Genomic DNA, 17,777 nt, shown 5'->3' on the forward strand with positions numbered 1-17,777 from the left:
CTGTACCAAAGCTCTTTAGTTTTATTTGGTCCCATTTGTGATTTTTTGTTTTGTTGCAATTACTTTTGGAGCCTTTGTCATGAAATCTTTGCCAAGGCTGATGTCCAGAATGGTATTTTCTAGGTTATCTAGCAGGGTTTTTTATATATATATAGCTTTAGGTTTTACATTTAAGTATTTAATCCATCTTGAGTTGAATTTTGTATGGTGTAAGAAAGGGGTCCAGCTTCAACCTTCTGCATATGGCTAATAAGTTGTCTCACCATCGTTTATCAAATTGGGAGTTGTATTAATTTTTTTCTCATGCTGCTAATAAAGACATACTTGAAACTACGTAATTTATAAAGAAAAGAGATTTAATTGACTCATAGTTCAGCATGGCTGGGGAGGTCTCAGGAAACTTACAATCATGGCAGAAGGCACCTCTTCACAGGGCAGCCAGAGAGAGAATGAGTGCAGAACAAAGGGTGAAGCCCCTTATAAAACCATCAGATCTTGTGAGAACTCAGTCACTATCAGGAGAACAGCATGAGAGAAACCACCCCATGATTCAGTTATCTCCACCTGTCCTGCCCTTGACACGTAGGGATTATTATAATTCAAGGTGAGATTTGGGTGGGGATACAGAGCCAAACCATATTAGGAGTTTTCTTCATTGCTTGCTTTTGTAAACTTTGTTCAAGATCAAATGGTTGTAGGGGTGCAGCTTTATTTCTAGGTTTTCTTTTCTATTCCATTGGTCTATGTCTCTGTTTTATATCAGTACCATGCTGTTTTGGTTACTGTAGCCTTGTAGTATAGTCTGAAGGCAGGTAATGTGATGCCTCCAGCCTTTTCTTTTGTGTAGAATTGCCTTGGCTATTTAAGCTCTCTTTTGGTTCCATATGAATTTAAAATAGTTTTTTCAAGTTATGTGAAGAATGTCACTAGTAGTTCGATAGGAATAGCATTGAATCTGTAAATTGCTTTGGGCAATATTGCCATTTTAACAATATTGATTCTTCCTATCCATGACCATGGAATGTTTTCCATTTGTTTGTGTCTTCTCTGACTTTTTTGAGCAGTGTTTTGTAATTCTTGTTGTAGAGAACTTTGACTGGTTAGCTGTATTCCTAGGTATTTCATTCTTTTATGGCTATTGTGGATGGGATTGTGTTATTGATTTGTCTATCATCTTGCACACTGGTGGTGTATAAAATGCTATGGATTTTATACATTGACTTTGTATCCTGGAACTTTGCTGAAGTTGTTTATTAGATCTAGGAGCCTTTGGGCACAGACTATGGGATTTTCTATATATAGAAGCATATTGTCTCCAAACATGGATTTTTTGACTTCCTCTCTTTCTATTTGGATGCCTTCTTTTCTTTCTCTTGCCGGATTATGTTGGCTAGTACTTCTAGTACTATGCTGAATAGGAGTGGTGAGAGTGGGCATCCTTGTCTTATTGCAATTCTCAAGAGGAATGCTTTCAGCTTTTGCCCATTCAGTATGATATTGGCTGTGGGTCTGTCATAGATGGCTTTTACTACTTTTATCATTTACTACCTTCAATGCTTAGTTCGTTGAGGGTTTTAACTTGAAGGGATGTTGAATTTTATTGAAAGTCTTTTCTGCATTGATTGAGATAATCATGTGATTTTGTTTTAGTTCTGTTTATGAAAAAAATCATATTTATTGATTTACATACATTAAACCAAGTTTGCATCCCAGGGATAAACCCCCCTTGATTGTGGCAGCTTAGGTTTTATATGGTGCTGCATTCAGTTTGCTGATATTTTGTTGAGGATTTTGCATGCTTTTCGCTGTTGTGTCTCTGCCAGGTTTTGGTATCAGGATGATGCTGGTTTCAGAGAATGAGTTAGGAAGGAATCCCTCATCCTTAATTTTTTGAAATAGTTTCAGTAGGAATGGTATCTGCTCTTCTTTATACATCTGGAAAATGTGGGTATGAATTCATGTGGTGAACTTTTCTGGTTGGTAGGCCTTTTATTACTGATTCAATTTTGGAACTTATTTTGGTCTGTCCAGGGATTCAATTTTTTCCTGGTTTAATTTTGGGAGGTTGTTATGGTAGAACAATTTATATTTTCGGGGGGTATATACCCAATAATGGAATTGCTGGTTCAAATGGTATTCTTTTTAAGATCTTTGAGAAATTACCACACTGCTTTTCACAACTACTGAACTAACTTACATTCCCACCAGCAGTGTATAAGCATTCCCTTTTCTCTGGAAGCTTTCCAGCATCTGTTTTTGTTTTACTTTTTTATAATAGCTATTGCGACTGGTATCTTACACCATCTTACAGTATCTCATTGCGGTTTTGATTTGCATTTCTCTAACGATTAGTGATGTTGAGCATTTTTTTTATATGTTTGTCAACCACGTGTATGTCTTATTTTGAAAAGTGTCTGTTCATGTCCCTTGCCCACTTTTTAATGGGGTTGTTTGTTTTTTTAATGACTGGTAAATTTGTTTAAGTTCCTTATAGATTCTAGGTATTAGACCTTTATCAGAAGCATAGTTTGCAAATACGTTCTTCCACTTTGTAGGTTGTTTACTCTGTTGATAGTTTCTTTTCCTGTACCAAAGCTCTTTAGTTTTATTTGGTCCCATTTGTGATTTTTTGTTTTTGTTGCAATTACTTTTGGAGCCTTTGTCATGAAATCTTTGCCAAGGCTGATGTCCAGAATGGTATTTTCTAGGTTATCTAGCAGGGTTTTTTATATATATATAGCTTTAGGTTTTACATTTAAGTATTTAATCCATCTTGAGTTGAATTTTGTATGGTGTAAGAAAGGGGTCCAGCTTCAACCTTCTGCATATGGCTAATAAGTTGTCTCACCATCGTTTATCAAATTGGGAGTTGTATTAATTTTTTTCTCATGCTGCTAATAAAGACATACTTGAAACTACGTAATTTATAAAGAAAAGAGATTTAATTGACTCATAGTTCAGCATGGCTGGGGAGGTCTCAGGAAACTTACAATCATGGCAGAAGGCACCTCTTCACAGGGCAGCCAGAGAGAGAATGAGTGCAGAACAAAGGGTGAAGCCCCTTATAAAACCATCAGATCTTGTGAGAACTCAGTCACTATCAGGAGAACAGCATGAGAGAAACCACCCCATGATTCAGTTATCTCCACCTGTCCTGCCCTTGACACGTAGGGATTATTATAATTCAAGGTGAGATTTGGGTGGGGATACAGAGCCAAACCATATTAGGAGTTTTCTTCATTGCTTGCTTTTGTAAACTTTGTTCAAGATCAAATGGTTGTAGGGGTGCAGCTTTATTTCTAGGTTTTCTTTTCTATTCCATTGGTCTATGTCTCTGTTTTTATATCAGTACCATGCTGTTTTGGTTACTGTAGCCTTGTAGTATAGTCTGAAGGCAGGTAATGTGATGCCTCCAGCCTTTTTCTTTTTGTGTAGAATTGCCTTGGCTATTTAAGCTCTCTTTTGGTTCCATATGAATTTAAAAATAGTTTTTTCAAGTTATGTGAAGAATGTCACTAGTAGTTCGATAGGAATAGCATTGAATCTGTAAATTGCTTTGGGCAATATTGCCATTTTAACAATATTGATTCTTCCTATCCATGACCATGGAATGTTTTTCCATTTGTTTGTGTCTTCTCTGACTTTTTTGAGCAGTGTTTTGTAATTCTTGTTGTAGAGAACTTTGACTGGTTAGCTGTATTCCTAGGTATTTCATTCTTTTTATGGCTATTGTGGATGGGATTGTGTTATTGATTTGTCTATCATCTTGCACACTGGTGGTGTATAAAATGCTATGGATTTTTATACATTGACTTTGTATCCTGGAACTTTGCTGAAGTTGTTTATTAGATCTAGGAGCCTTTGGGCACAGACTATGGGATTTTCTATATATAGAAGCATATTGTCTCCAAACATGGATTTTTTGACTTCCTCTCTTTCTATTTGGATGCCTTCTTTTTCTTTCTCTTGCCGGATTATGTTGGCTAGTACTTCTAGTACTATGCTGAATAGGAGTGGTGAGAGTGGGCATCCTTGTCTTATTGCAATTCTCAAGAGGAATGCTTTCAGCTTTTGCCCATTCAGTATGATATTGGCTGTGGGTCTGTCATAGATGGCTTTTACTACTTTTATCATTTACTACCTTCAATGCTTAGTTCGTTGAGGGTTTTTAACTTGAAGGGATGTTGAATTTTATTGAAAGTCTTTTCTGCATTGATTGAGATAATCATGTGATTTTTGTTTTTAGTTCTGTTTATGAAAAAAATCATATTTATTGATTTACATACATTAAACCAAGTTTGCATCCCAGGGATAAACCCCCCTTGATTGTGGCAGCTTAGGTTTTATATGGTGCTGCATTCAGTTTGCTGATATTTTGTTGAGGATTTTTGCATGCTTTTTCGCTGTTGTGTCTCTGCCAGGTTTTGGTATCAGGATGATGCTGGTTTCAGAGAATGAGTTAGGAAGGAATCCCTCATCCTTAATTTTTTGAAATAGTTTCAGTAGGAATGGTATCTGCTCTTCTTTATACATCTGGAAAAATGTGGGTATGAATTCATGTGGTGAACTTTTTCTGGTTGGTAGGCCTTTTATTACTGATTCAATTTTGGAACTTATTTTTGGTCTGTCCAGGGATTCAATTTTTTCCTGGTTTAATTTTGGGAGGTTGTATGTTTCCAGGAATTTATCCATTTCTTCTAGGTTTTTCTAGTTTGTGTGCATAGAGGTGTTTATAGTAGTCTCTGAACATTTTTTTTTTTTTTTTTTTTTTTTTGTGGATAGAGGTTGTTTTAATTTTCTTTAAAATTTTTTTTTTTTTTTTTTTTTTTTGTATTTCTGTGGGGTCAGTGGTAATGTCCCCTTTTCACTTCTGATTGTGTTTATTTGGATCTCATCTCTTTTCCTTTATTAGTCTAGCTAGTGGTCTGTGAATCTTATTTATCCTTTCAAATATGAAACCCCCAGATTCATTGGTCTTTTGTATGATTTTTCACATTTCAATTTCCTTCAGTTCAGCTCTCATTTTGGTTACTTCTTGCCTTCTGCTAGTTTTGGAGTTGGTTTGCTCTTGTTTCTCTAGTTTCTCTAGGTATGATGTTAGGTTGTTAATTTCATATCTTCCTAACTTTTTGATGTGGGTGTTTAGTGCTATTAACTTCCCTCTTAACACTACTTTGGCTGTGTCCCAGAGATTCTGGTATGTTGTATCTTTGTTCTAATTAGTTTCAAAGAATTTAATGATTTCTGCCTTAATTTCATTGTTCACACAAAGGTCAGTCAGTAGAAGATCAGTTAATTTCCATGTAATTGTATAGTTTTGAGTCATTTTCTTAGAATTCATTTCTATTTTTTATTGTATCATGTTCTAAGAGTGTGTTTGGCATGATTTTGATTTGTTGTTTTAGTTTTCTGAGGGTTGTTTTATGGCGATTATGTGGTCAATTTTAGATCATGTGCCATGTGCAGATGAGAAGAATGTATATTCTGTTGTTTTTAGTTGGAGAGTTCTATAGATGTCTGTTAGGCCCATTAGGTCAAATGTAGAGTTCAGGCCCCGAATATCTTTTGTTAGTTTTCTGCCTTGTACTGATCTATTTTCAAATTCACCAAATCTTTTCTGAGCTGTGTTCAGCCTACTGGTAAGCACATATAGTGAAATCTTCACTGTTGGTATTATGTGTGTATGTGTGTTCATTTATTTCAAGCATTCCCATTTGACTCTTTTAAAAATAGTTTGTGTCTTTACTGAACTCCCTGTCTGTTCATGCATGCTGTCCACATTTTCTATTAAATTTCAAAATTAATCAGTGTGATTTTAAAATCTCTGTATGATACTCTCAACATCTGGATCATCTCTGAGTCTGGTTCTGTCAATTGCTTTATCTCTTGACAATGGGTTGTTTTTGCATGCTCTTAAAGTCTCTTATCATTTGAGTGAATGCTAGACATCCTTTGTGGAAGAATGATAGAAGCTGAGATAAATAATATTTACACCTGGAAATGGACACGCATTTTCTTTTGCTTGGCTGTTATGTTGGGCATTGAGTTAGTCTAGGCAGACATACACTGGGTTTGGGTTTTATTGTTGCTCTCATTATCTTCATTGCAGTGCTAGCTCTGAATTTCTTCAGTGGTGGGCTGATGCTTCTTTGTGCTTAGAGTGGGGCAGGCCTTGGATAGTGGAGGTTTTCATCTTTGTTTTGTTTTTTCTCATTGTTCCTGCTCTGTCCTCAGCTTTCTGTGCTCCTTCCATATCCATACCGTGGTGGTGGTGGTTGGGGCGGGGGGTGGAATCTGTTTCCTTGTTCTTTATCCTTCTTCAGTGGTAAAATACTATTGCTTGTTATTGTGGACTAGGTTTATCATGGGAAGAGGGAATTTTTATTTTCCTAACATAGTTTCAATTTTAGACAGACTTGCATGCCTGGGTCTCAGAAATGAAGCCTCATCAGTGTTTCTTGCCTACCCTTTCTCCCAGTGCCTATTGAACTCTGATCTGTGGGTCATTGGGCCATGGATAGAAAACAGTTTCCTGCCTGTTCCCAGAAGTAGCACACTTCTCCTTATACCAGTGCAGGATCCTGAGTCCAAGAGTTTTCCCTGCTTTTTCCCAGGGCCAGAGGACCTTTGCTTCTAGTCATCAACTAGAAGCAACAAAATTCTTGCCTTACCTCCAGTCGTTTCAGGTTTTTTCTTTCTATGACAGGAGGATCCACGTAGCTGGGTGGAGTTCATATCTCTCCCGCAGGGGCAACTGAAAATTTTCTCTGTGCCTGTACCACTGATGACCTCCTGCATGCCTATTCATCTCTAGATTTTCTCATGAGCCTCCAGTGGAGGGCAGTGAAAACGAGCTAGTAAATTAGGGCAAAATCATCTTGTGTCTTGGACTCTCAGTTATTTTAAACTGATACTTTAGTCCACAACTGGCTTTTAAGAATCTACTAAACTTTCAGCTGATTTCTTCAAACTGACTTATATGGTGGTCGTCTCTTTTTTCTATGCTCTGCCAATGGCAAGAGTTTGTTTGCATGTCCTCTCTCTCATTGAAGGGGCTTGTAATTTTTTGGAATTTAATTTATTTGGTTGGCCAGTAACCTTAGCTCTTCAGTGGGCTCATGAAAAGTTTGTGGATTTCCTGTCTTTTTCCAATTGCTAGGGTGAGAATCATTTCTCTTATGATGTTTTACATCCTAAATGAAAGCAGAACTCTAGAAATTTAAACTTGAAATATAGAAAGAATACAATCAAGAAGGCTTCATAAATTTTGTTAATGGCAAATCACCAGGGCAAGGATTCACTAGCTCCTGCTGTGAGGTTCCGTTTGTTTCTGGTCTTGGATTTTCATGTGAGACCATTTCTTTTTCTTTTTTTTCCCCCTAGGCTCAAAGCTGAGTACACTCCCATCATTTTAATAATATTTTAGGCAAGTCCTATGACAATTATACTAACAAGTTTCTTCAACCCCACCACCACCCCTACCATCTCTATGCTTTGCTTGCCCATACTCCCTTCACCCTTTCATCTGCTATTACCACTGTTATTTCTACTTGTGGTTGAAAGTAAAAAGCATCTCCAGATTACAGCAAGTTCAGTGGCCCTGCTCCATAACCTGGCCTCTGCTAAAGGGAGAAAATGGGGGGAAACATGAACAGCCATCATGGGTTGTGATCAGGCACTACCAGAAGCCCAGCTTGTGTTTCAAAAACAGGCTCTTGGACATGTTCCCAGCAGATAACTCTTCACTGGCTTGGAGAACAGGAAGGACTATTTCACAAACACCACTGTTTGAATTTCTAGAGGCTACCCAGACCAAGAATACATCCCTGCAGTGCTTCACCACACACTCATTGCTGCAATATTCATTGTTCCAGTCCTTACTCACAATGGAAGTGTTCTCACAACCAGAACTCAAACATCGAAGCTGGGGTGAGAGTGCCACAGGAGACCTACTCACCAATTCAACATCTATCGGAGAAGGGGACTAAACCTCAGGAACTACATCTGTGGTCATCTCACAGATAGTCTCAGGAGAAGTTACCTCCACTCTATGGGCCTCAGGGCTACTGTTCATAGGCTGCTCAGGACTACTTTCCACAGTTGGTGGGACTAAGGTAGTCTGCACTTTCAAAGTGGGTAGAGGCACACTCTTGATCTGCAGAGGAGATAGCTGTTGCTGTAAATTGATTCGAACTTTCTGAGGTGGAGGCTATTTCATGGCCTGGAGTGGAGGAGGCTACTGTGGAATGGTAACTTGCTGCTGAGTCGGAGGCTGTGGCGTCTGTTGTAATGGAGGGGGCTGTAGTCGGGGTGGAGGCAGTTGCATAGAAGCAGCAGCAGCTGCTGCTGCCTGCAACACTGACCAAGTGACAATCTGGGCTTGTTGACTGGGCTGGAGAGTAGCTGTACTGGTTTGGCCTGGTTGGAGCCCCTGGGAGGTCACCACTGTGGCTGGGATAACAGTAACCATCCCTCCTTCAGACATAGTAATGGAAGAGGGCAACGTTTATTTGGTAATAATCAACTTGGTGATATTGGGCTGACCCCCAACTCCTGAAGATGCCTGGTTTGCCACATAGGATGAAAGGGTGGAGTTAACAGTGGATGGGGACAGGGCAGGGGGCTCTACTGAAGCTGGTACTGGAGATACTGGGTCAACAGTAGCCATAGGAGATGGAGAAGGAGTTTGTGATGGTGGTGCTGGATCCAATTCCACTGTTTCCACAGTGGCCTGACACTCCTGGTTGTCTTTGTAAGCAGTCAATGCCTTCAGATACTCTTTCTTGGCAGCTTCAGTTTTCCTCTTATATACCTGTTTTTGCTCCTCTCCAAGACTATCCCACATGGAGGCCACAATTTTTGAAACCTCACCAAAAGTGGCATTAGGATTCTGTCCCTTGATGGCAGCCTGTGTATCATGAAAGAATAAAGCATATGCTGAAACTGGTTTCTGATGTTTATTAGGATCTTTCTTTTTTCTCTTCTTTGGGACCTTCTGCTTTTTCCCTGCTTCCACCACCACTGTCTTCTGGCTGGGAAGTTGCCTCCAGAAATCCTCAACACCATCCTCGTGAAGTGAACTAATAGGTGAAGGGGTGGTTGAAAGACGATCTTCAGGTGACTGGGCAGGTGGCAGGATGGTGCCACCCCCTGAGCTCAAACCCAGTTGGAAACTCAGTTCTGACTGATCAATGGTGGTCAACTGGCTATGCCCTATCAATTCAGATGTCATGTCTGTCATTGGTACATCAATTGTAACAGGTGGGTTGGCACTATACTGAGTTCCTATAGAGTAGTCCAAGTCCATGATCAAGCCTCCACTGAGGATCCCCGCTCTGCTCCATCAAGCCATGGGTCATACCCAGAGGTATGTTCAATGTCTGGACCCCATACTGGGCTAAAAAACTGCCATTCTGTGAAGAGGAAGGGTCTGCCAGGTCATCAAAGTGGTCAACCACATCTGAAACAGCCAATGAGGGATCAGAATCCAAGGAGATAGGTGGGATTTCAAATTCCTCATCACCCAAGATTGGTGTATGGAATGTCTCGGCCCCTGACAGGAAGGGGTGTGAAGGCCCTGTGATCATCAGGTAAATGTCATTTCCTCTGTGAAACTCCCATCTTCACACAACTGCTCCTACCGTCTCAGATTGTCATTGCTCCCACCGTCCCCACTGGACTGGGAACTGTGAGACTACTTTTGTATCATGTGGATCCTATTTAACTTTCCTTAAACAAGCCTGTGTTCCTTGCATCTAAAAACCTTAAAACGTGTTTGAAACCCAGCATCTCAGAACCAGGAGCACATCGAACTCACATTATGTGGTAGGCAACACTAAAGATGCCCTCTCCCAAGATTCTTATTTCTTGGTTGTTCAAACAGTAATGCAGGTACTGCTGTAAAGGAATTTTGAACACATAAAGTCCCAAGTCAGTTACCTTAACTTAATTAATTAATAAGTTAATTAATGAGTTAATTAATTAAGACAGAGTCTCTCTTTGTTGCCCAGGCTGGAGTGCAGTAGTGTGATCTCAGCTCACTGCAACCTCTGCCTACTGGGTTCAAGTGATTCTCATGCCTCAGCCTCTCGAGTAGCTGGGATTACAGGCGCGAACCACCACTGCTGGCTAATTTTTGTATTTCTAGTAGAGACGAGGTTTCACCATGTTGCCAAGGCTGGGCTTGAACTCCTGACCTCAAGTGATCTGCCTGTCTCATCCTCTCAAAGTGCTAGGATTACATGTGTGAGCCAACACGCCTGGTCGAAAGTCAGTTCACTTTAAAATGTGGGGATTGTCCAGGTGGGCCTGACTCAATTAGTTGACCCCTTTTAAAGCAGAAAGTTTTCTATGACTGGAAGCAGGAGAAGTCAGAGAAATCTGAAGGATGAGAAGGATTTAGTGTGCTGTTGTTGGTCTTGATGCTGGACAGGTTCCGTACAAGGACCACAGAGTGGCTACAAGTAGCTGAGGGCAAACCCAGCTAACAGCCAACAAGGAAACAGCCACCTCCGTTCTACAACCACAAGGAACTGAATTTTACCAACAACAGGAATGAGATTGGAAGATGATCCCAAGCTCCAGAAGAGAACATAACCAGCTGACAGATTGATTTTAGCCCTGTGATACCCTAAGCTGAGGTCCCAGTCATACCATCTGGGATTTCTGACCTATAGAACGTGAGATAATGAACAGGTATTGTTTTAAGCTGCTAAATGTCTGGTAATTTGTTAGGCAGCAATAGATCACTAATGCGTGTTGATTTCAAGTGAATGGGACTCTCTGGAGCTGTGTGAGGCTGCAACCCTTAATGTAACTAATTTTGTGACCATGTGTTATCAGTACAAATACTTTTGGAAAACCACATTTTCATAATCAGGATGAAAGATTAATGATGTTGAGTGGACTTATAGCAGAGACCGATCACAGAAAGCATGGAGGCAACACTATGAAACAAAACTTGAATACTCGAGTGTGGAGGTTAGTGATACAGAAAGCAGATTCTATCAGTAAGTGAGAATTAAAGCAACTGGCATTCATCTAGGAATTAATCTTAGCTCAAGTGGAAAACACAACTAATATTGCTAACTCTAACTCTGCTTTGGTTTAAAGGATGATAATATGGTGGATAAATAATGATAAAAAAACAATAGCAACAACAACCACTGATGAAACATTTACTCTGTGCCAGGTACCATCCTAGCAATGTTACATGTGCTCTTTCTAACTCTCACAAAACTTTTGAAGTTGATACTATTAATCATCTTTTATCCTTTGGGTAGTAGTAATGAAGAATGATCCTGAGATTAATCAGGAAAGAAACGGGAAACAAAGGCAGCATTTTGGCACAGGAAGTTTAAATGCCTGTTTTAGTTTCATGATGTGCCTTTAATCTCGGAGTCTCAATAATCGTTAGTTGCTCTGGATAAAGGAGGAACCACACTCTTTAATTCATGAAACTTGAAGAATACCCTTCTCAATGCACTTAAAACACCTGGTTTCTGAGCCAGAATCACTAAATTAGGCCCTCTTTATCACTTGTTTTAAAAGTAATTCATGCTTTATCTGAAGCATATCATGTAACAATACATATAATATAGGTTAAAAACATTTACTGATCTTAAAAAATTGGATTATCAGTACATTTGGTCACACAGTAGTAGAGTACTCCTGGAGATAATGATGCCCTATTCCTTCAGTCTAAGAACAGATGGCAATTAATTTCTCCAGCATTATCTGGTTTACAGATATATAATAGTGATAAAAATCAACAATAATAAAATACTGGTAACCATTATTTTCACCAGTTTTATTCATGTACCACAAATGGTTTGATTTTCTTAATTAAATCAGCACTAAAATCAAAATCATAGAAAAGAAGATGGGCTGAATCTCCCTAAATGATAGAGCACTCAAGCATTTTTACTTTTTCACTGAGACAAAAAACAAAAGCAAATAAACAAACAACAACAAAAAAAACCCTGTCCGCCCAGGAGCTAATCCATTTTCCACACTCATTATCATTCAGATGAGTCTTTTGTAAGACAAAGATGTCAGCATAGCTTCTTTCAGTGTCTGAGAACGCCTTTCTTATTTGGATTGTACAAATAAAGAGGACCCTCTGGATCTAATTAAGAGATTTTTCACCTGCCATCATTCATTCATTCAGTTCACAAACATTTATGGAACACGTGCTATATTCAAGGCACAATGTTAAATACTGTATTACACTAAGAGTTATGCCACAATGGGTCAATCATAAAACCACACTCTTAATTAATCTTGCGATTTTTAATGATTTAATTCTTTCATTCAGCAAGGCCTTATTAACAACCAAGTGCCAGGCTAGGCACTGGGGCTGCCAAAATGAACTCACAATCTCTGCTTTCACGTGCTCATAATCTAATGGGGGGAGGCAGAGACATAAACAAGTAATTACTGTGCAATTGAGGTCCCACTGTAAAGGTCTGTGATGGTGTAATGGAGCCTCTGTGTGTGTGTGTGTGTGTGTGTGTGTGTTAGTGTTACTAGAGGGGAGTAGTGGAAGAGTCAGAGAAGGTCTTCCTGGAGAGATGACACTTGAAGGACAAGTAATAGTTTCCAGGGGAGGGAGGATAGAATGTTCTGGGGAATGTAGGAGTGAATGTACCAGGTACAGGGAAGGGCTTTGGAAGACATTTGTGGGAAGTCACATCATATCTGGGGAATTGCAGTCACATATGGCTGGGAGGATATGGAACTACCTGGAGATGAGATTGGAGAGATATGGAATGACAGAATTACGTTTGAGTATTATTTAGGTCAAGCCAGATGAATTTACCAATATTAGACTATTTCGACTTACAAAAACAGCAATTTAAAGAATATTTCAGGATGATATAATAATGATATACAAGCACCAGTAAATAACCACACAAACATAATTTATTATAATTGTTATTGTTACTGCTATTATTTGCACTTCCCACTCCCTACCCTGATCAGAAATGGCTTCTCCCTAGGTCCAAGGTTGCTCCCTCTGTCTGGGGGAGATTCTGGGTTCACATGCAGTTAACTAATCTTGGTTGCCACAGTTGGTGAGAGTGGGACTGGGTAAATGAATTCATCAGGACTACACTGGAAAAACAGTTGGAGTGATAATGACAATAAAATCCTATATTTGTTTTGTTTTGTTTGAGGTGGAGTCTCGCTCTGTTGTCCAGGTTGGAATGCAGTGGTGTGATCTTGGCTCACTGTAACCTCCGTCTCCCGGGTTCAAGCGATTCTCCTGCCTCAGCCCCCCAAGTAGCTGGGATTACAGGCATGTGCCACCATACCTGGCTAATTTTTGTATTTTTAGTAGAGACAAAAATCCTATATTTGAACACCAAAGAGTGCCAGTCACTGTGCTAAGTCCCTCATAGGCATTACCTCTAATCCTCACAGCAAAACCCAGGTAGGGATTTTTATACCCATTTTACATATGGACACTCCAAGGCTCTAAAGAGGCCAGGCAGTAAGCAGCAGAGCTGGGACTATTCCTGTCTAATTTCACCGGACACTCCCCTTCAAGGAGGCCTAGTGAGAGTGACTGCAGTGGAACTAGAGAGGACCTAATCACCAGCTGAGTTTAAAAACTATTGCCCTGAAAAGGAAAGACCTGAAAGTGAGTGAAGCCCTGTGAATTACTTCAGAGTGTCAGAAATCTTTGTTTCTAAATTTCAATTTTTTCTCCTTAGAAAGTGAGAAAGAGGAGAGTGTAGAAGATGGGGATGGGGCACAAAAGAGGCATTTGGGTAATATGGGGAGAAAAGTGAGCACCCATTCTTATCCTCTACATCCGTGCTGGCAGGGGATCCGCTGGGTCTAGAAGTTAACTCTTTCTTTGCTGTGGCAAGAACAAAGCTCATTCTGCTTAGCAAAGTCCTTCTCACCAACAGCTACATAACAGGGAGGAATACTGTGTGGCCATTATAGGATAAAAATATTTCACTTGATTTATTCCCCTAAAAGATTGCATGGGAAAGAATGTGTGATCAAGAGAATACAACGTTAAAACTGGAAACATGTTACTGAGGAAGTATTCTTAACCTTTGAAGTTAGACAACATTTTCATCTCTTTGAGATGGCGGTCCGGTTGAGACTCTGAAGTTCCCGTAGTTTTGTCATCGTGAAGCCACCCAGCACACCATAATACACAGTGGGAACAAAGCCTCTGGAGGCCCCTGTGATCCACAAGCACAGTGTCTCATCTATTATCCAAGTGGCCTGTTCTAGAAACCATCTTTTGGGTGTGTCTTTTCATTTGTTTCTTCTGTCTCCCATGCTGAGAGTGATGACAAGGGTCATTTCTCGTTAATGTTGTGGACACTGCACTCAGAGTGACCTTTCTCACCGAGAAACAGCCTTTCACAGTCTGGATTTTTAAACAGTTTTCTCAAAAAAAAAGGTGAGTGTATTTCTTTAAAGATCACACTTTGAGTTTAGTTAGATGCCTGTAGCTCTCTCAGTCTTTTTGTAAGAAATATAATTTTGTCAGGGTCTGAAAGAGAAACTAACTCTAGGATTATTTTGCAGGAGCAAAAGAGAAGTAATTTTCAGCAAAGTGGAATATATCATTCATCTTTCCAATGGAAAACATTATAGTAAATCAATAAATCACTTAGAAAGGTTTCCACTCCCTCCTGGCCATTCCATGGGTCAGTTGTGCCAACTTATAAAATGCTTCCTGAAAACAATATTTTATTGATAACTAGAATGATTGTTATAAAACATTAACTTTCCTAAAGCATATTTTTTAGTCATCTTTTTAGCATTTGAGTTGCACTGTTGTTGGTGGATGTTCTGCGCATGGCATTTTTAGCACAAGGAGGTAAAGCAGTTGACAAATGCCAAAGGACCAATGCACTTAATGCATCTGGAGCTGTATCTCAATCTAATTTTTAAGTTATTGATGAGAAAGTTTGGCCTTCTCTCGGCATCTGGAACAATTTGGAGCTGTCTGTTTCCCAATCATCAGCTGCTACATAGCCACTAACTAGCAACAAAAATTTGTTATTGGCCTAAGTAGGATGCATCTTAAACAATAGTCTTACTTGTGATTCTTTACATTTCCCCGCTCCCCTCTCATAATCAAGAGTTAAGTGTAATAAAAGCTAATGCTTGGCAATGCAGAGTTTTAGAGATGCCAAGTTTAATTCACTGTTATAGGTTGTCTAAAGATGCTTAGGGATAGCTTTTTGTTGAGTGTGTGTTCCTGGTCAGCTTAGACAGTGCAGACTGTGCCACAGGGATGGAGGGAGGAAAAAAGGCAGGAGCGGATGACGTCAGGTCGATTCTGTGGCAGGTTATCAAGATCATGCTGAATGGTGGAGCCCTCTCTAATATCCAGCTCCATCTCAGATCATCTTCCTTAATACTTGGCTCAATGTCCTAGGACTTAGACATTTTCAGGTGCTTCTGGCAGAACAATTTATAGTTTTGAGTCTTGGCACATGGCATATTTCAAAGACTTCCGGGGTCCATTGCTCTTAATCTTTATCTATACCCATGGAAGGATCCTGCTAACTTGTGTATAGTGGGGCAAAGGGGCCAGCCACTCAGAGAATGCTTGTGTGCTGGCCTGGCCTGGCCTGGTCTGGCTCCTCTGCGCGAGCGTGCTCCAGAGGCTGGAGAAGGATACAGCTGGCCAGAGGCTCCTGTCCCTCATCTCCTGTCCTCTCTGATGCAGGTGGCTCAGTGACTGCTGTCCTGCGCGAGGGAACATTGCCCATGATCCAGGTGCTCAGTCCAGAGAGAATGTTCCCTATTGAAATCATGTTGGGAACATAGCCCTTCAAAGCCAGTCGCTGTGGGTCCTTCTGTTATTGGGAGAGACCATGTCAAATGTTTAACAAAAGTGTTTCAGCAGTCTCTCTCCTTTTTGTGATTTGTGTAGAAAAAGAAGGTTAAATCTGGTGTCTGTCCTTAGCAGAGAAAACAGATACTCCAGTGCTGTCTCTTATTTTTACAGCATACTTGGAGAATGTACAGCTGATTAAGGTATGCAATGTTTGAAAATTTAGTTAAAAGTAAAGAGATAGGGCATTCTTTGATTTGAAATCCTTTTGTCTAGAAAAATGGTTTGTACTTTAAGAAAGAACTTGGTGTGGCAAAGTATGAGTGAAAAATAAATAGTGAAGAATTTTCTAACAACAATGTTGCCTGAAATGCATGGGAACCTAAAAAACAAACAAACAAACAACAAAAAAAAAACCCAACTCAAAAACAATTCTTTCTCTTTAACCTGTGCCATTTCCAGTGTAAGGTTTGAATGGCAAAACTTTATGCATTTATTTAATCTAAAATTAAATACTTTGATATTTATACTTATCTTTTTCTTTTTGAACATTACTTTTGAAAATGAATATAACACAGTTAGAGATTCAATTATATAAAAAATATTTTCTGTAATATGATAAATATGTGCCTCAGCATCGTAAATTAAAGGCTGTATCCTAGCCTTTCATTGTGAGCTCATTTCTATATGAGATTCATTTAAAATTTTATTACTATGTAGATCACACAATGGAATAACAGTGTTAATAACTTGATACTGTAGCTGCAGGATTTGTAACCTACTCTTCTGAAGCTAACAGCCCTAGGGCCAACGGCTGCTCATTTATTTCACCATATTTAAATCAATTGTAGAGGCAGTCAGACAATAAATTGTGTGTCCATCTCTAGTAATAAAATTGGCATCTCAAACAGCAGAGACTTGTACAAAGATTTTACAGCTCCCCTTTTGGGATGGATTCTTCTTTGTACTATCTCCTGCAGGGGAAAAAAATGTGCTTAGATGTAAAATAACATTTTTTTTTCTGTTCTCTTGTTAAATTCTCTGTCTTACCACTGTATAGTTGAGCCCAATGATTTTAGCTTCTGTAAAGCTCCCACTTACTGCTTGAGGGGAATTCTTTTGTCTGGGCAATGGAACAAGATAACCGACTTAATCCTCCTAGTAACACGTGAGTCGCCATGTATCATTTTAATCTGCAAAACACTAGGGCTGAGTACTGTCACATGCTGATTTTACTTTTCTATGAGAAAGTGACTCCCTGGCTCAATGATGGATTGCTTGTTCTCTTTAAACAACAGTCAAGATGGTGAATGCCCTGGGGTGATAGACAGAGTGTGCAATGGGAATGGGGGCAAATCTGATGGCCCGGTTCAAGTTCACCTGACAAAGCTGGAGCAGTTTGCAAGCAGCATTCGAGAAAGGATTATTCACACTTGCATTATATTTTGAATGCATTTTCTCCTTGTGCAGCTGCAAAGCTCCCTCACACTGAAGGTTTATGCACCATAATAAAGAGATTTATTTTTTTTTCTCTCACCCTCTCTGGCTTGTTTCTTGTACTTTACACCTAGTTTCTACTGAACTGTTCAGGCAGAGGACATCTGTATATTCAAACTACACAGAACAAATATCATCTTCAAAATAATAGCACTGCTAAAAGACAGTAACAAAAGCCTGACATTTCTGATATCTGAAGAAACAAAGATTGTCTCTCCTTAAGTTGAAATCAACTCCTCAAACTTTGCTTTTTAAATATTGTTATTTCAAAACTCAACTCACTCCACAAGCAAAAGATTAAAATAAAAGTCAATTTCTTAGTTCAACTTAGAAAAATACTGAAGTTTTCCTAAGAATTACTTGAAAATTTTTCAATATCTTGTTTGCTATGAGACAAATATTAAAGAATGGAGGGAGAAAAATCAGAAAAGTTTAAACACAAGGAAGCAAAATAAGTTTCTTG

General features: G+C 39.3%; 1 pseudogene; it reads right to left on the minus strand.

Moving 5' to 3' along the window:
* Nucleotides 1–7,678: 7,678 nt before the first annotated feature.
* Nucleotides 7,679–15,745, minus strand: LOC108535367 (TOX high mobility group box family member 4-like; annotated as a pseudogene).
* Between the last annotated feature and the right edge of the window lie 2,032 nt (nt 15,746–17,777).

This window comes from Rhinopithecus bieti, unplaced genomic scaffold (genome assembly GCF_001698545.2).
Source record: "Rhinopithecus bieti isolate Rb0 unplaced genomic scaffold, ASM169854v2 scaffold_12077, whole genome shotgun sequence".
Taxonomy (NCBI): Eukaryota; Metazoa; Chordata; class Mammalia; order Primates; family Cercopithecidae; genus Rhinopithecus; species Rhinopithecus bieti.